Below are 18,579 nucleotides of genomic sequence, written 5' to 3'. Positions count from 1 at the left end.
GTTCTTTCAGTCTTTCCTCATAAGTCATCTTTCCTAGACTTTTAGTCATTTTTGTTGCTCTTCCCTGGACCTTCTCAAATGTCTCCATCTTTTTTGGAATGTGGTGCTCAGAATTGAACACAATACTCCAACTGAGGCCTAATCAGCACAGAGTTGAGTGGAAGAATGACGTCTTGTGTCTTGCTCACAACACTTCTATTAATGCATCCTAGAATCATGTTTGCTTTTTTTGCAGCAGAGTCACAATGTTGGCCCATATTTAGCTTGGGTCCACTATGACCCCTATATCCCTTTCTGTAGTACTCCTTCCTAGACAGTCATTTCCCAGTGACCAGTGGAAAGTGCATGACCCTGGAAGTCATCAATTGTGGAATATATTCCTGTCTCTATCACTGACTCAGTATGGGAATTTGGGCACGTAACATAACTCTTCACTCTGTTTTCTTTTCTGTAAAATAAAGTTGAATGATGCTTACTTGTCTTTGAAAACTAGTTTGAAATCTATGTATATTTCTACTAATATAAGAAGTCTGAACATTAACTGTTCAATTGCAAGTTTGTCTTTAGGTTTTAAAATTATCCTGCTGAAATGAATGAAGTAGTACAAACCATCTGCAGACTTGGAAACACACCATAGATCAGTTTATGTTCAGCTTATGTTTTCAAAGGTGTCTGTACATCTATATGTGCTAACTTCTGGAGCATACCTGTGCACAGGGGATAAATTCCAAAATACACCCCACAGCCACAGAAGTTCAAAATACAGAGGACCCTAAAATACATCAATTTTCAGCTAAAAGTGGAGGGTCTCTGTTAGAAAAGAAACAGGCAACCCAGGAGTGGATGAGGTAAAAGAAACTGCTTTATTGCCCACGCATGTTAGCCTCGGACCCCTAATACATCGTTCCGAGTGACAACAATTTGGCACCAATTACTGTACACCCTTTTATCTATTTCAGTATATTAATTCACACGTCTATCACTACTTTCCCTAAAATCTTATTTAGGATGTTAACTCACATGCAATGAATATTAACAGGCAGGTGATGAATATTATTATACCTGCTCCTAATTACTATTTACAAAATTTCTAATTAAATCAACACTTTTCTACACTACAAACTTTCCAAATCACCGGGTTACAGAGATTACAAAGAAAATAACCCTGAAAATATTTTACACGGAACCAGTGAGGGCAAGTAAAAGACACAACAAAGGAGAGCAGTTGCATGCTTATCAATCTTTCTAGGCTGCAAGAACAAAGGGAAAGAGCATATTTATTCATTAGAAAGGATACCACCTATTTTGACCGAACTCTTAATCTATCTTTCCAGACTGCAAAAACAAAGGGGAAAAACATATTTAAAGGGCAATGACTATTTTGGCTAGACCCCTGATGCATAGTCATCCCAGACCCCTATTAATTTTTACACATCCCAGCAGTCTCACTGTCCTCTCATTGTGACCAAGCTTTTGTCATAAGCACTCCTGGAATCATCATCTATCCACCATTCCAACAAAAGAACACTAAGTCTACTTAGCATCTTGGGTGCTAGTTTAGGAATTGTCATGGGTTTGGGAGACACAAGCTTTTAGTATTTACAGCCCAGGGTAAAGAAACAAAGAAATAGAAACAATGAAAGGGTGAATAATGGAATTCCAGTGATAAAGAGAAGCTACTGCTATTTTCCTTGATAAATAAAAGAGATTCCCTTTTTAGAGGCATGGAAATGTCCTGCAGTGATCATCTACCCAGCATGCTTTATTTAAAAGAAACACAGGATTGTTGTTTCTGAACATACATTATTATCAAGTTCTAACACAGAAACTGTATCAAATGTCAACTACTGTGTCAGCTTCTCATAATAGCTGGATTCTCTTTGTGCCAGCTGTACCTTCAGATTCTAGTAGAACTGCTATCCGAAGAGACTCAGTTAGGTAACTATGCAAAGCATAAATCACTAAACTTCCAGAACCAAGCTAAGTCCCCCTCAAATAAACCAGTCTGCCCTTTGGTAAATGATGTGTTGCTGACTGCCAATGCTGAAGCAGGTAATCACTGTAAGGAAAGACTTCAAAGACCCTTTGACTTGATTTATTTCTAGGCAAATGTAATTCTATGCACTTTCAGGTGTAATCTGAATTCAACAAGCCTGGATCAAAAACATAAGCAGACTACTTTATTTAAAAAAGAGGAACAACACAATTTTTTATTGAATAAAGAGAAACTGTAAGAGCTGGGATGTCTTTTTAGACCAGAGGTAATCTAAGATGCATGTCATCTGCCATTATGATCAAATTATGATGCAATCAGTCATTCGATTGAATGGATGATATTTTATTGTGAGGAACTTATTCAGTGACACCTGATGTTTGTACAGTAAATTGTAAATTTAACAGCTGAACATGAACAGAAATGTAGTTTAATATATGGTATAAAAAACACTCTTCAGAAGGTATTGTATAACTTTTCTTAATGACTTTCATTTTATCCACACCTGTGTTCTCATTTCCATGTACATTTTAATACAAAATTGTTATGTTATGTGGCATGATTAACATACCTTTGTTTGGAAGAAAATCTTTATTAGAAAATCATGATGTTAGAAAAATCAACAGTAACTGAATTTCTTTTTTTACCCAATGGTTACAAATATATTTTAAAACACAATGTCCTAAACATTAAAATGCTTGCCATTTATTTTCAGATGTTGCAAGTCTAAAGAAAAGAAATCCCATTATTTTAGGTAGTCAAAAAGCTGCAATAAAGGGACAATGTGGGATAAAGTAACAGAAAGCTACTTCGAAAAAATTAGATTCTGAAATATTCTAAATGCACTAACAATTACAGACAGATTCAACCTGACCCTCAGTTCTTCTGAGTTAATTGAAATACTGACATGGTGTTTAGGATGACAACTTCAATTTCCTTTCTTACTCTTCATTCTTACAAGTTGGAGATGGTGAGTTGGTCTTATTGAATGAAAAGGTAGCAGGAATCTCCAACCTAGAGTTGCCATTTTACAAAGAGAGAAAGCAAGCAAAGAACATTATTGGGGTTGCATTTGAATTTCAATTTACAATTACATTGCCAATTTAAATTCTCTTTTATTTGATCACAGTGCCTGTGCTTCTCCAGCATTACTACATGAGAAAATTGAATATCAATGCAGCGCCACATTAATCACTGCTGAAGTAAACACCCAAACATTTTCATTCACATTAACATAAAATATGATGGGCTGGAACTATAATTTATTATAAACTATACTATATAAAATTTATAAATATCATATGTACTTATTCATAAAATAAAACTTCAAAAAAAGGAGCCCAAATCCATGTTTTAGAAGCAATGTTTTTCAAAAATGCTGAGGCCCATTGGACAGCTGACAAATATGGTTTGAGGAACTCACATGTATGTTCCTGTGGCCTGGTTTTTCGCTGGATAACCATCATTGCCATCAACTTCAATGGAATCTACTTGTGACCATATTTTAGCATTCCCATAGCTGCATTTGGCCTGAAAAACTCACGTTGGCTGTCACTGCTGGCTCCTGTGAACCTCAGCATCCCAAATATAACTGTGGAATTTGGTGATTTACATGTTGAGGAAAAATCATTTATGTTACTTCCAAAATAAACCTTGGCTTGTTTGTATAAATGGCTCAGGGCTAAAAGTTGTCACACAGATTCCACTCTTTTGCTATAAAACCATTTACAGAGTGTAGGTAGTCATGGTAAGCTCATTCCTTGTTTTTCAATTCACTGTTCTTTTAATTATAAGTCATAGACATAGGGAGAGAGAAAATTGAACTGTCAAGTTTGCTTTGAGTTCTAACATTAAAGAAGGAAATTAAGCATAATCTGGAGATTATGAAACAGAAGTTGATCTGTATACAGATTTCGACATATAATAAATGCATAGAAGGAAAACTGCTATGCACCGTGATAAAATACCTGTTAGAATATATCTTACACAAGGTTTTATGGATAAATACTGGTCCTTAATTAAACCTAGTAGTTTATCAAAACTTCTGAGATTACTCAAATTATTGTAAAGGATTTTTCACAAATGAGGTGGAAAAATCCCAAGGCCCAAATCTTCCTTCACTTAGGTAAGAGGCAAGAAAGAGGAGCTGGTGTAGAATACAATCTTACCAGAAAGCTTTTCAACTAATGTCATCGCATTTTATCACTTTTCTTCTACTGCCCATTGTGTTAAGTGCACATCCCTCTACTGTTCTTTGACGATTCATCTTTATTTGTCTATATGTCCAGATCCTGAAGTCAGAATCTAAAGAAAAGAAGGCTAGAAATATGCATCTCACTTGCCTTGGAAAGCATTTTGCAGGTTCTTCAGAACCCAAATGAAACATTCCACCTGGTTTTAGGTGTTTTTATTGTTGTAAGGAGTATTTTGACTGTTGGTCAGGCCAGCTATCTGCCCTGTTTAGGGATGGGGGTGAGGAATGGGGAGGGGGTGGGTGGACCTGTTGTGTATTCCTTCCCTGGCTTCTCCTCTGCAGATCTAATACCTCCCTGGGCCCCTGTCACTGGGCTTCAGACTGAGGTTTATTCAGGCCCCAGGTCCTCTGGCTCACCCTACCTTTCCCCAGCACTGCTCTGTCTGAGGTACCCTTGGCTAGTAGACAGCAAGATCCCTCATCCTTAAGCTGAAGGGAGAGGGAACCCTCCTTGCTGAACATCTATTTATATACAGCTGATGGGCTTTGATTTCCATAGACCCTCTCCCAGTTGGTTCCCACCCTCAGTCCTCTCCTAGGGCTGTTTTAATATTTCCCATTCGAGTGTGGGGAAACTGCCCCACATTATATGGAGGTATAGGTTAGATATTAGGAAAAAACTATTTCACTAGGGCTGTGTCTAGACTGCAGGGTTTTTTCAAAAAAAGTAGCCTTTTTTCGAAAAAACTTCACCTGCATCTAGACTACAGCCACGTTCTTTCAAAATTAAATCGAAAGAACATGGCTTTTCTTTCGACAGCGGTACTCCTCATTTCACGAGGAATAACGCCTTTTTTCGAAAGTGTTCTTTCGAAAAAAGGCACTATGTAATGCAAACTGTGCTTTTTCGAAAGAGAGCATCCAGACTGCGTGGGTGCTCTCTTTCGAAAAAGCGGCTTGCTTTTTCGAAAGTACTGGTTGCAGTCTAGACACTCTTTTTCAAAAGAGGCTTTCAGTCTAGATGTAGCCTAGCATGTGGAATCTCCATCCATGGAGTGGGTGGACTCTCTATATGGGTGGGCTCTTCATCCTGACAGGTTTTTAATTTCTTTCTTGACAAAGTCTTGACTAGGATGATTTATTTGGGTTTTGTCCTGCTTTTAGCAAGGGGTTAGACTGAATTACCTACTCAGTGTTTTCCAACCCTCATTTTCTATGATAGTAAAGTCTATGCCCAAAGGTCTCAGGGCATCAAAAATGACTAGATAAAAAGGGCAACAGGCCCCCAATAAAACTGTGAAAAGTTAAAAATCCAATATCCCACACATCTGTAAACAGCCCAGCTAGGGAATGATATAGAATACCATTCTTCTCCACAACACAAATTACTTGTCCTTTGTTCTTTACAGTAACTTCCAATAGAATTTTGAATCAAGTTCAAGGACTCAGTCCTTACTTTCAAGGGCCTGAGACCAGAATATTTTAAAGATCATTCAAAGCTATGATACAAAGGCCATAGTTAGCAAATTTGCTCACTTGGCACAATGGCATGCTTAATGACACAATTTGTTGAAAAACCAGTCTGAGACTGTAGGATGACCCCTTCCCAGGAATTAAGAACCACTCTAAGTTCCAGATGTGTTTCTTTGATCTTTCCTTCTCTATCATGAATGCAATGGGACAAGTATAAATATAAAACCTACCAAAACAAGACACACCACTGATTATGCTCCTGCCCCATGAAAGTTGTAAGTCAAGTGGCTTAATGCACTACTGGAAGGCACTCACATATTGTCAATGTGATAAGCACAGTATCAGATCTTATTCAGAATAGAGATTTAGGCTCATTCTCTGTATTGAAATACCCCAGCACTCAGCACGCAATTCAGAAGTTCAACCTCGATCTACAACTCATCTTATAGCTAGTGTTTTACCTACCTCTATTATAGATTTAACTGGAGCCCAAGTTCCACACATACACAGAACTTACAAATTCAAAAGCAGATCAAGATGTCAGTTTTATCGCTCAGATTCAGTTCTAAAAACAACATGAAACACAGCAGAAAAGAAACAAAGTTAATCCTTTGCACCCTAGCATGCCACCAATGTGCTCTGATATGTCAACAAAGAGAGCATTCCCAAGTGCTGGGTTCCTTATCCTATCCCCTCTAAAGTCTATATACCCCATGCTAGTTCAACAGCGAAAGTTAAAGAAGCATTTGCCTGTCTCCTCAGACATAGTTGATGGGCAGTACCAAAGCTTCTATGAAAAGGAAATGGCTGCAAGGCAGGTGGATGTGGTAGTTGCTAGAGAGGGAGGGGAATAGCAAAAGAGGAAGGCTCCAGCAAACTGGTGAGAAGCTGTCAGACAAGCCAATACTCCAAAGTGGGTGAAGCTAAGAGGTAGGAAATAGCTCTGGGAACATCAAGTTCTAGCTGTTCCAAACATGGGTCCTGAGCTAAAAGCTGGGGAAAGTCCTACCTCCCCCAGCCAGGGACTTTTAAAGAAGAAGCTCCTAAAACCAAGAGAACTAGGGATGATTAACCACTAATAAAGATATAGAACTCAAAGGGTCAGAGACTATTAAGGACCTGGCCAGGAGGAATTAGGTCATAAAAAGGACTGGACAAATGCAGCATCAGATGTATAGGAAGGAGCCAGGTTGGTGTAGTTACCTGTCCTGCTACAAGGGGACACTAATAAAGATCTATATATTACACAGCCCTACCAGCCCTTAGTTACTGACAGGATGGTAGGCGGGGCTTAGATAGCCCTGTATTTTTCTGGAGAGGGAAGGATGTTACAGCAATGTGAGACACAGAACTTCCATTTCATAGGAAAATCCATAATTTTGAAATTTGTTTTCATTCCAAATTTGAAAAACAAATCAAATTAACAAAAACTGTCAGGTTAAGTGGAGGGTTTTATTGAAATGATTCATTTTCATTTCTATATTTTAAATATAAAATTAGCTTTTGAAATGAAAATTCAACATTCTGTTCTGCAAATTGCACAACAGAACATTAGGCCATTAAACACTTTACTCTTTGTTGGTGTTACTCTTCATGTGGGAATTTATGATGTTGCAGAAATGGCATTTTCCAATAAAAAAAATTTTCACCAGAAAAACCTTTGATCGTCTCTACAATATTAATGTTTTGTAGTTAACCATAAGGAAATTTGGACTTTCTGCAGTTGCTAAAGGCTTCCTATGTAGCCTTGGACAGGCCTTCTCTGGGATTGGTTCTCCATTATTTTGCCCTAATCGATTTGGCTGTGTCTACACTGGGCCACTTATTCCGGAAAAGCAGCTGCTTTTCCGGAATAACTTGCTAGCTGTCTAAACTGGCTGCTTGCTTTTCCGGAAAAGCAATGACGATCTACTGTAAAATTGTCAGTGTTTTTCTGGAAAAACTATGCTGCTCCCATTCGGGCAAAAGTCCTTTTCCGGAAAAACTGTTCCGGAAAAGGGCCAATGTAGACAGCACAGTAGTCTTTTCCGCAAAAAAGCCCCGATCGCGAAAATGACGACCGGGGCTTTTTTCCGGAAAAGCGCGTCTACATTGGCCACGGACGCTTTTCCAGAAAAAGTGCTTTTCCGGAAAAGCATCCTGCCAATGTAGATGTGCTTTTTCCGGAAATACTTATAACGGAAAACTGTTCCGTTTTAAGCATTTCCGGAAAAGGGGGCGAGTGTAGACGTAGCCTTTATGTATAGCTCTGCAAAGTGTGTAAAAAAATTGTTACTGAATATAAAGTGCTTGCCACAGGAATACATGCTGTGCCAAGTTCAAGCCAATGGATAATCAAGACTTTGATTTTCCATTTGCCCATGCATACAGAGGTGGCTAAATTCCTTATATCTGTAAATACATGCAACATGCTATAGTGTTTTCAGCTTTAAAAGCTAACAATACCGTTTTGATACAAACTTGCCCTTAAGCACAATTATTGTCACTGATTTCAGTGGGCATATTTACCTGCTTAAAGTTAAGCACATGAGCTCTTTGCAGGATCAGGGCCTTGATTAATAATAAGCAGCCACTGCATTTTGAAGCACATGGGCTTTGCTGACTATCTTGTGCAAATCTGCTGCTTCCTTTAATAGCTGCAATCTACTGTACAAGGTGTTGCAAGAGTAACTTCAAATAAAGCACATTACAGTAACCTCACCTACAGGTCATGAAGGGATTGAATTTGAACATAAGACTATTAGTGGAGGTTTCTTATTGTGTAAATTATTCATATTTCAATTTTAAGGGTTTTTTTTCCAAATGTTATTGAAATCTTCCTGCCCTGGAGCAAGCTTCATAATAACTTGAGTTAATATATTTGCCTTTCACCTTTCAGAGGTTTGGGTTTAAATCTGGCTCAGGTCACAAGCAACATTAGTTCACTGGTCAGATTAGTTCTTTAATTTGTCCATATCACAAAACCACTGTTGTGGCGGAATTTGGCTATAGAGTGCAATGGGGAAGCTATAACAGAGGGAACCTAGAGCTTGAACAGGGATTCTGCAGGTCAGGTGTATTTTTGGCAGAGCTATTTGGATCTAGTCAATACTATACATTTCCCACTTGCATAAGAAGTGTTATTCAGCAGTTTTATTTGCGAAAATGAAGAAAAATTTGTTTAGATATTGGTTTGTCATTCATTTATTGAGATAATAAAGCATCATTAGAAGATTTATTATAATCTCATGCCAATTTCTGACTCTAATCTTGCTATGACTTATTCTCATCAGGTACCTACTCCCATCTGTTCATCACAAGAAGACAGCTCATATGGGTAAAATTTAAGCATGCATATGAGTGCAGTATAAGGCTCTTAGTGGTGATATCGTGAAAAAAAATAAACTCAGACTTTTTCAAATGTGAATACATGTTTAGGTTAAAACAAACAGCCTAATCATAGAAAAACAAATGGTCTAGTAGCACTTTATAGACTAACAAAACATATAGATGGTATCATGAGCTTTTGTGGGCACAGCCCACTTCTTCAGATGACCGGAGTTATGAGTTTAGGATGTTCACACCCAAAATAAATAGGAGAGGAGAAGGGGGAGGTGGGAGGAAGAAGGGGAGTGGGAGACAGGGAGCTAGAGGGAATCAGTAAGTATCTGAAGATTGGGTAGTTAAAACTAAGCAGATAAAAATCAAAGTCAATAGATAGTATCCTTCCTGACGTAAGAGTCTACACAAAGAGCTGTTCGTACCTTCAATGAGATGATCAGATAAGGACAATAATTATTTGTGAATAACTTACCCAGCTTTTAGTGGGATGGGAAAAAAATCCAACAATTATTTCTTGTTATTTATTGTTTGATTAGCTATAGAACAAGCCAAATAATTATTAGAATAAAATTGCAAAAATTGTCAGATAAATAATTCACAACCAATAATGCAACCAATTCCATTAATACTTTAACACCAATTATGGTGCATGTCCTTTATTACTTTTCTCCTATATTTTTGACTATGGACTAAGATGCACTCTGATGTACCAGTGAACTCCCAATGGCTTCAGTGAATTTGGCCATATGTTTAAGAATATTCAAGGATAGCCATACCTACAAAACTCACACCCATGCTTAACTGTATGTATGCCAGTATTCCAATTAGACAAAGGCTACGTCTACACTGGCCCCTTCTCTGGAAGAGGCATGCTAATTTACAACTTTGGAATAGGGAAATCCACGGGGGATTTAAATATCCCCCACGGGATTTAAATAAACATGGCCGCCACTTTTTTTCCGGCTTGGGGAAAAGCGCGTCTAGACTGGCGCGATCCTCCGGAATAAAGCCCTTTTCCAGAGGATCTCTTATTTCCTACATTTCAAGTAGGAATAAGAGATCCTCTGGAAAATGGCTTTTTTCCAGAGGATCGCGCCAGTCTAGATGCTCTTTTCCGGCTTTTCCCCAAGCCAGAAAAAAAGCGGCGGCCATGTTTATTTAAATCCCGCGGGGGATATTTAAATCCCCCGCGGATTTCCCTATTCCAAAGTTGTAAATTAGCATGCCTCTTCCGGAGAAGGGGCCAGTGTAGACGTAGCCAAAGGGTATGTCTAGACTACACACTTCTTTCGAAAGAAGCTTTTTTCGAAAGAATCTTTAGAAAAAGCTTCTTTTGAAAGAGATCGTCTAGACAGCCACAACTTTTTCAAAAAAGCGATCCCCTTTTTCAAAAGAGAGCATCCAGGCAATCTGGATGCTCTCTTTAGAAAAAACCCTGTTTGTATTAAAGAACGCCTTTTTCTGAAAGAGCTCTTTTGGAAAAAAGGCATTTTTAATAATGGAGAATGCCTATTTCCTAGAACTGGAAGGGACCTTGAAAGGTCATTGAGTCCAGTCCCCTGCCTTTACAGCAGGACCAAGTACCACCCCTGACAAATTTTTGCCCCAAATCCCTAAGGCTATGTCTAGACTGCAGGCTTCTTTCGAAAGAGGCTCTTTCGAAAGCATCTTTCGAAAGAGCATCTTTCTAAAGATCGCGTCTAGACTGCCGGTGGATCTTTCGAAAGAGAAATCCGCTTTTTCGAAAGAGAGCACCCAGCGAGTCTGGATGCTCTCTTTTGAAGACGGCCTCTTTACATTGAAGAATGCCTTCCTTCGAAAGAGGAACTTTCGAAGGAAGGCGTTCTTCCTCGTGAAACGAGGTTTACCGCCATCGAAAGAAAAGCCACGTTCTTTCGACATAATTTCGAAAGAACGCGGCTTGAGTCTGGACGCAGGGGAAGTTTTTTCGGGAAAAGGCTACTTTTCCCGAAAAAACCCCTGAGTCTGGACACGGCCTAAATGGCCTCTGCAAGGATTGAACTCACAACCCTGGGTTTAGCAGGCCAATGCTCAAATCACCGAGCTATCCCTCCCCCTTGTAAAATGAGGTTTACTGCTGTCAAAAAAACCGCCGCTTTCTTTCGATTTAATTTCGAAAGAACGCAGCGGCAGACACAGGTGAAGTTTTTTCAAAAAAATCCTGTAATCTAGACATAGCCTTAGTGTTTGCAGGATCAGTTTACTGATATGAGATAACTTTACATCACATCAATATAATCGTGTGTCTGATTTTTTTTAAATGTGCATGTATCAGTGCCTGAACAGGACGATCAGGTTCATACTTGGATCATAACTTCTCCTGGACAAGGATCTTGTCTTCTCTAATATGTACAAGTGTTGTATACACCAATGATTCTGTAGAAATAATGACTGTGCAAAGGCTTCCCCAACCGACAGATCCGCGTCTAGACTGCCATGCTGTGCCGGATCAGCTGATTGTCGGCACAGTGCGGTGGCCATGTTTATTTTAATGAAGAGGGGATTATTTAAATCCCCGCTTCTTTGCCTATGCCGGGTAAACTAGTTTACATGGCTCCATCGATGGAGCCATATAGTCTAGATATACCCTGTATGATCATGGATCAACAGTTAATGGCAGATGGGACTTTGTTCTTCTTTTCTTGATGGGGCTTTTGTCTCTCTTTCTCAGGTGGGTTCATTTGCAGGGCTCACTCGTATTGTTCTTCAGCCATCATGGTGGTACTGTCAGGTCGTCTCCAGGCAGGCTGGCTTCAGAGACTGATTCCTTTACGTGCACACACACACACACACACACACACACACACACACACACACACACCTAACTTTAAACAGAGTTAAGGCAGTACAAAGTTTAAAATGCAGTTTCAGTTACAATATGGTTAAAATGGGGTTTCACTTAGAATATATAAAAAAAAAGTTTCAGAAAGAAGTTACAACAACAGATTCTCCAAAGGCAATTCTTAACAGGTTATTAACAATTAATCAAAATCAAATTAATAAAAATCGGGCCACAATTCATGAAATTACATACATGATGTCACATTAAATATTAAAATTTTGTAATTTTGTGCTGCAGCCCTACCAAGAGACAAAAGTGTTAAGGTGACCATGTATCTGTCCAAACCCGGAACATATCTGGGGTGTGAGACTTTGGGTTATCTTTCTTTTCTTCGCATTCTCTCTCTCTCCTTTTTCCTTATGTGTAAATAAGAGTTTGGTTTTGCTGGCCAAGACTGTATATTTTTGTAGCATCACAAGCCTGAGATCAGACAGGCCACAGAAAGCAAGCCCTAACCAGCCCAAACAGTGGTGCATGTGTGCCAGGTCTCAGAGTGACTGATAAAACAGTGTTCTGTGTTTGTAATATTTGTTTGTTTGTTTCCCCAGCAGTGAGACTGCAAGAGGAAATCAGGCCCAGAACAGAAGCGACATTTTCTATCTTTGCTGTTCTCTTCTGACCCCTTTTGCATGTCTTCACCTTGTTTTGCTTTTAAATAAATGGACTGGGCTTTAACATTAGCAGCAACAACTGCCTGATGTTGACATCTTTAAAACAATTTCAAGGACTGTCAGGCAAGAGGATTTTCCTCATAAAAGCTAAAGGCTAAGGGTAAGAAGTTAAATGGTTAAAATGAAAACCTTATTTAACACTTTACATTTGAAATGCTTTAACAGTTTCCCTTCCTTTCCTATATCTTCCAGGAAAGGTTAAAAAGATTTTAGTGGCTTGTTTGCCATGGCACTAACAAGGCTGAGGTCTCTGTATACCTACCCTCAAACCTTGTTTAAAACTGTTTAATAGGATGTTCATGATTTAGAGAGAGTCAGTGGAGATGATGATGTTGTATGAGTCCCTTGCTTTGGTCTGTCCCATTGTGGTCAGGACATTTTTTAGGATAAAGACAGAGGACTTGACAGCTGCCTGGCTCCATCTTGTTATCCGATTTTTCAGTCAACCAGCATTTGTATCTGCTTGTTATTTCCCGCCAAACTCTCTTTTAAAGAAACTGATGTGAAGTGGTGGGTGGAATAGCCTATCCTCTCATTATTTTGTCCACCAATTAAGCCTAATTTCCATCACAACAATTGTACTGCATTGAATTTCAGTGCCACACTTCTCTTGTTTACCAGGCATCATCTTAACAGTCACTGAGTTATGTCAGTAGGCTTATTTGTTTTGACTTATTCCGTATTTGTTTCCCTTGCACACCCTCCCCATCAACATTTATTGTTATAGGTTATTGTGAGATTTTAAGGGTTTTTTCTTTCCCACAGTTAAGATCACAACTGGGCTGCACCTACTAGACCCCAGTTATCATTACAAACCTAACAATTGCTGAAAGCACGTTTCCTAAATAGGAATGTTTTCCTGAACTGAGGTAAACAATCCTACTGCTCATATTGATGTCTTTGGCAAAATTACTACAGTGGCACCTCCAAAATCTGGGATTCTCTCGTCCAGCAACATCCGTGGTCCAGCATGACCATAGACGTTCTTGGATGAGAAAGCCCCAGCGCAGGAGGGACAGCAGCTGGGAGCCTGGTGCAGCCCTGCCAATCTACTGGCAGCAGAGCTGCAGCAGCCTGGAAGAAGATGTCTGTCACACACATCTGCAGCATGGCCTAGACCACAGCAGCCCATAACAGGGAGTCTGGCTAGGCCTCATCAGCCTGAGAGGCAGCGGGGCTGAAGCAGCCGACACAGCAGTGGTGACAGCATTGTGATTGGGGCTGCCTGCCACCTGGCATCAAGGCTGGGGTCACAACTGCAGTAGCTGCAGTGTCTTGCTTTCCAGACCCTAAGATTATACCTACTTATGTAACCTCTGGGTTTCAGCTGCAAGTAATTAAACACACAAAACAGTGCTGTCAAATTCTGGGGTACACACAGGAATTTCAAATTCAGGGGCTACAGCCCCCAAAGATGACCACCACATCACCCTCCCTTCCTACCATCTGCTGTTCTTCTCTATCTTCCAGTACAAATGAGGTGAAAAGCAAAAGAATAGGCAATCAAGCCATCAGCCCCAGAAGGCTCTGCATACAGTCTTAGTCCTTCACTAACACCTCTAACAGGAGTCCTCAGGATAAGCCTGTCTTCCTCCCCTTTTTGTTTCCTTTTAAACTCTTCTCCAGTTGGAGCAAGTTTTGCAGAGCAGGAAGAGCCAGTTCTGCCATTAACCCCTTCCATCCCAGTGCAGAGTTTGCATGCCCCATCAAAGCTGGTAACTTTTGATTTAACTGTGTCACGTGATTATGAAGTCACACAATCGTACAACAACTGAAGAACAAAAGCAGAGTAGAAAACAAAGGATACACATGGCAGGTACTTATATGGATGTGTAGGGAGCCTGCTTCTTCCTTGCTAACACCTGTCACTGCTGTAGTTCCTGAGCTTGGCTAGGGACTGGGACACTACTTCAAAGAGGCAGGGAATGAGAAGAAAGAACGGGGTCCATTGTTTTGTACCATTCCACAGAGTCAACCAGATTGAATGGGCAAGCAGGATGCAGCAACTTAAAGTTATTCAGCTGCACAAGAGACCAGCCTAGATGTTTGAGGGGTGGGGCAGAAGGTTTGCAATCCCTGTCCAGTCCAGATCACTGTTCCATAAGGGCAGAATGTGAAACCCTACTCTGGAGGCAGATAGGCACACTGAATTAGTAAACTGGGGGAGGCCAAGAGTCTCTGCTAGAGACCAAATTTTCTCTTCTCACCTCAGCAACTGCAACAGAGATGTCAGCTGCATTCCACAAAGCAGCTGCACAACCTCCCACACTTTATCTCATGTAGTATTTCCAGAATACAGCCCATCTATTCCCATTGTAGAATTAGGCCAGGCTGAGAATTTGGCTCTAGAGGGTTCATTTTGAAAGTTCCTGAGTGCTTGAGAGCATAAACAGGAGACATCCAGCACCCTGCATGATAGGTGGTAGAATATAAATGAAATGGCCCCTGATTTCCCTGTATATAGAAAGGGTGTCATTTAGTCTGTGCACCAGCTCTTCAAATAAGGCAGAGTCTCATGTACCAGAATAATCTTTCTGTGATGGTAGCAATCAGTGTCTCCAAGATAAAGAGCAGCACTGAGAATCTGCATTCACCTTTTATCTGCCCTCTTTATGCTGGTTGTGTTGATGAAGTCTACAAAGCAGCCTGAATTGAAAGTCAGTTTGATAATTTGTATTTGCTTTCTTACCTATCATAGTTCTCATCTTCCGCAACATTTTCCATTGCTTCTCAAACAAGTGAAGTCAGCGATTTTTCTCCTGGGGGAGCAGTACAGCTGTCAGTATCCCAATCTACCCTCAAAATGTGGTATTCATTTAAGAGTTCCGGGGAAGAGCAAAATAGATGTAACCTTATTTGTTTATTTTTAAATTGTCATGTTGTTTCAGATCATTGAAGAACTCGAGAAATAAATGAGTAAATGAAAAATATCACTAAAAGTGATGTTGTATGAAATTAACCAGGAGAATCAGGATTTTTGAGGACATTAAGTTCATTCTCGTCTTTAGAAATTCTGTTGATTATCCATTTTCCTGCTAACTCAGATATTGAAACACAAAGAAATAAGTGACTCTATGACAGATTTACGCTCTTGTAAATGAGAACAGTATTGGTCCAACAAGACTGATCCTAGACTATATTAGGTACCAATAACTATGAAGAATAATACAACAGTGATCTGGTGGATTGCTTTTGATTATATACGGAGAGTTCTGTTTCAAATACATAGGCACAATATGGCCTCCTGATAGTGATGAGCACTCACAATTTCCATTGAATATTACCTAAAATCAGGTCAAAATTTAGTATAGGAACAAAAAGAAATCAATAGTGGTTGAAGGTGCTCTGTTCATGATAAGACAGCTCAACACCATGCAGGACAGGCCAAAATTAACTTAAATAAGGTCTGGGGGATCATTGCTCTTCTGTTACCAAATATCTAGAAAATATTACACTTATCCCCAACAACAACAAAGAGAACAGAACTGCATCAACATACCTAAATAAATTTATATATGAATGATATCGGCAGAGTCATGCATCAGATAGGATCATTGGAAATACATACCTGTGAAAAGAGATCAACAGTTACTTAAAACTTTTCAGGAAATAAAATAATATTCACAGTAGTGCCAATGGATTAGAGGTATACTAAGATGGACAGTTCATAAACAATCTGTTTTGTTGGCAATATAAATAAGTGGGTAACAATTAAAAATAAAAAAGCTAAGCTGCAGTAGAAGAAGGGCTTCTAATTAACCAGCTTTTGGAAAGAACAACATAAAACAGTCAAGTTCCACTCACTATTCATGCTCTGAAATTTCCATCCTTGTCCCAGCCTTAAATTTCCATCTTCTGTGCACATAATGTATATGACTGGAGGGACTGTATTTGACAGCAAATTTTCTCTGACATGGAACACATAAAAGGGGTTATGTTCTCCAGTGTGACCCTAGGAATCTTTGATTGGGGGCTTTTGACCTAGACGTTTGATATCGAGGAGCAATGCATTAGGTACAGTGATAAGTATGAAAATAATGATGTAGGTTAATACTGTCATTAAGGAAGACACTTGCTAATATTAATTAGGGCTGTGGTGACATTCTCCATACTGATATGCAACAATCCCTTGAAACAAATATCCATACATTTGTTGGCAAATTCACAGATGATGTACAGTTCTCGAGTGCCAAAGCACATACACCTACTAAAGCAACATTTATATTTGCCTCTGTCAATACATGGCACTTCACAACATTCCAGAGGAATGACTGAATTCAGGGAAGTTCAGGCTCTGCTCTAGGTACCATCATTATCACAAAGGGTAGCAAAAATCCAAAATTACCACCTCTCCTATTGATCTATCTTTCCATCTATGTCCCTAGTTAGATTCCCCAAATAGCTAGGCTTCCATGGTCCTCTCCTTCTTTTTGACTAATCAAAAAAAAAAAAAAAAAAAAAGCAGTCAAGTTCAGCCACATCCCATCTGTTTCAAAGACAGCTATCCGGAGCTCACTTCTTCCCTGCCTCCTTTCCTTGGCTTGTTTTGATAGTATAGTGAACATGAAAATCCAATATTCAGGTTCATTTTGGCAGACTGGATTGTGGCAGTCCTCATACTTCAGTTTGAAAGACTCATCCAGCACTACTATTCATTTCACTTTAATGCTTTAAACATAAAAAATATGATTCAGGAAATATCCAGGGACTCAGTACTTAAATTGACAGGGCTAAATGGTGAGTGCTCTCACATATGAAGAAAAAAAAAGATGATAATGAGAACAATTAATTACCCAAAGTACATTTTTAAATTTCTTTAATATGTTCTGTTACTGACGATTGCTCTAAGCACAGTTGACAAAAACAGGCTTTAAGAAATCTCTAACATCTAATGGTTGATTTGATTTTAATAACATTAACAAGGTTGATTTCCACCTTCAATATGCCCAGGATGCCTGACTCTATCGCCCACTTACATTTTGAAACTAAAATGTTCCATCTTTCTCTTATGCTGCCCCTCACACTTGGGAGCTATTTCTCTTATACGTCTGCAAATCTCATCATTCACCTCTTTCAAATCCCTTCTTAAAAGTCTTCTTTGGTGTTAGGTATATAAAACAGGCTATGGGCATCCTGAGACCACAGCTTATTATGTGGACAAATACTGTGTCCTTGTAATCAGTCTGTCTGTATCCACCTGTTGTCTTTTATCTTAGATGATAAGCTCTTTGGCCCAGGATCTGTCTTTTTGTTCTGTTTTTGCAGTGCCTAGCTCAATGAGATCCTGGTCCTTGACGGAGATTTTTGGCGATAAGATAATACAAATAAAAATATACTTTTAGATAGCACCATTTATACTGAAGAATTCTAAAGAAGATAGATAAGGTGGCCCAGGTAGTCAGGCAGACAATCTGCACACTGTTCACTATACAACAAACGTTTCTCAAAGACACCGGGATATATTTCTGCTGCTGTGAAAAATGTCATAGAACCATAGAAGATTGGGTTCGTTAGGACCTCTGTAGGACCATCTGCCTGCTCAAAGCAGAACCAGCCTCCACTTAAATCCCAATTAAATGTTGCCCAGCAGATAGGACCTTAATTTTCAGTTAAGCCTCATAGGCCTGGTCTACACAGGAGTGGGGTCAACCTAAGATACACAACTCCACCTGTCAAGTATGAGAGGAGTAGCCGTGTTAGTCTGAATCTGCAAAAGTGATGAGGAGTCCCATGGCACTTTATAGACTAACAGATTTTTTGGATCATAAGCTTTTGTGGGCAAAGACCCACTTCGTCAGATGCATGCAGGTCTTTGCCCACGAAAGTTTATGCCCCAATAAATCTGTTAGTCTATAAGGTGCCATGGGACTCCTCATCGCTTTTGCAGATTCAGACTAACACAGCTACTCCTCTCATACTTGACACCATTCAAGGCACTGCATTTAGTCGTATGGAGTGTAAATCCATCAACCTCATGAAGAAACTCGCACAAGTACAGACAGATATGATCTTTCTCTTCAAATGCAAATGGATGGACATCATACCAAATGGACATGCCTCTGAC

The 18,579-nt window shown here is 39.5% G+C and overlaps 1 long non-coding RNA gene across 1 annotated transcript; it reads left to right on the top strand.

Moving 5' to 3' along the window:
- The first annotated feature begins 2,344 nt into the window (after positions 1-2,344).
- On the top strand, positions 2,345-15,394 carry LOC112545166 (uncharacterized). Its single transcript, XR_003088603.2, has 4 exons — positions 2,345-2,456; positions 8,933-8,976; positions 12,393-12,615; positions 15,214-15,394. It is a non-coding gene; the product is annotated as an uncharacterized LOC112545166 (long non-coding RNA).
- Positions 15,395-18,579: the final 3,185 nt, after the last annotated feature.

The sequence above is a fragment of the Pelodiscus sinensis genome, chromosome 1, assembly GCF_049634645.1.
Source record: "Pelodiscus sinensis isolate JC-2024 chromosome 1, ASM4963464v1, whole genome shotgun sequence".
Lineage (NCBI taxonomy): Eukaryota > Metazoa > Chordata > Testudines > Trionychidae > Pelodiscus > Pelodiscus sinensis.
This window is presented reverse-complemented; position numbering and strand designations above follow the sequence as displayed.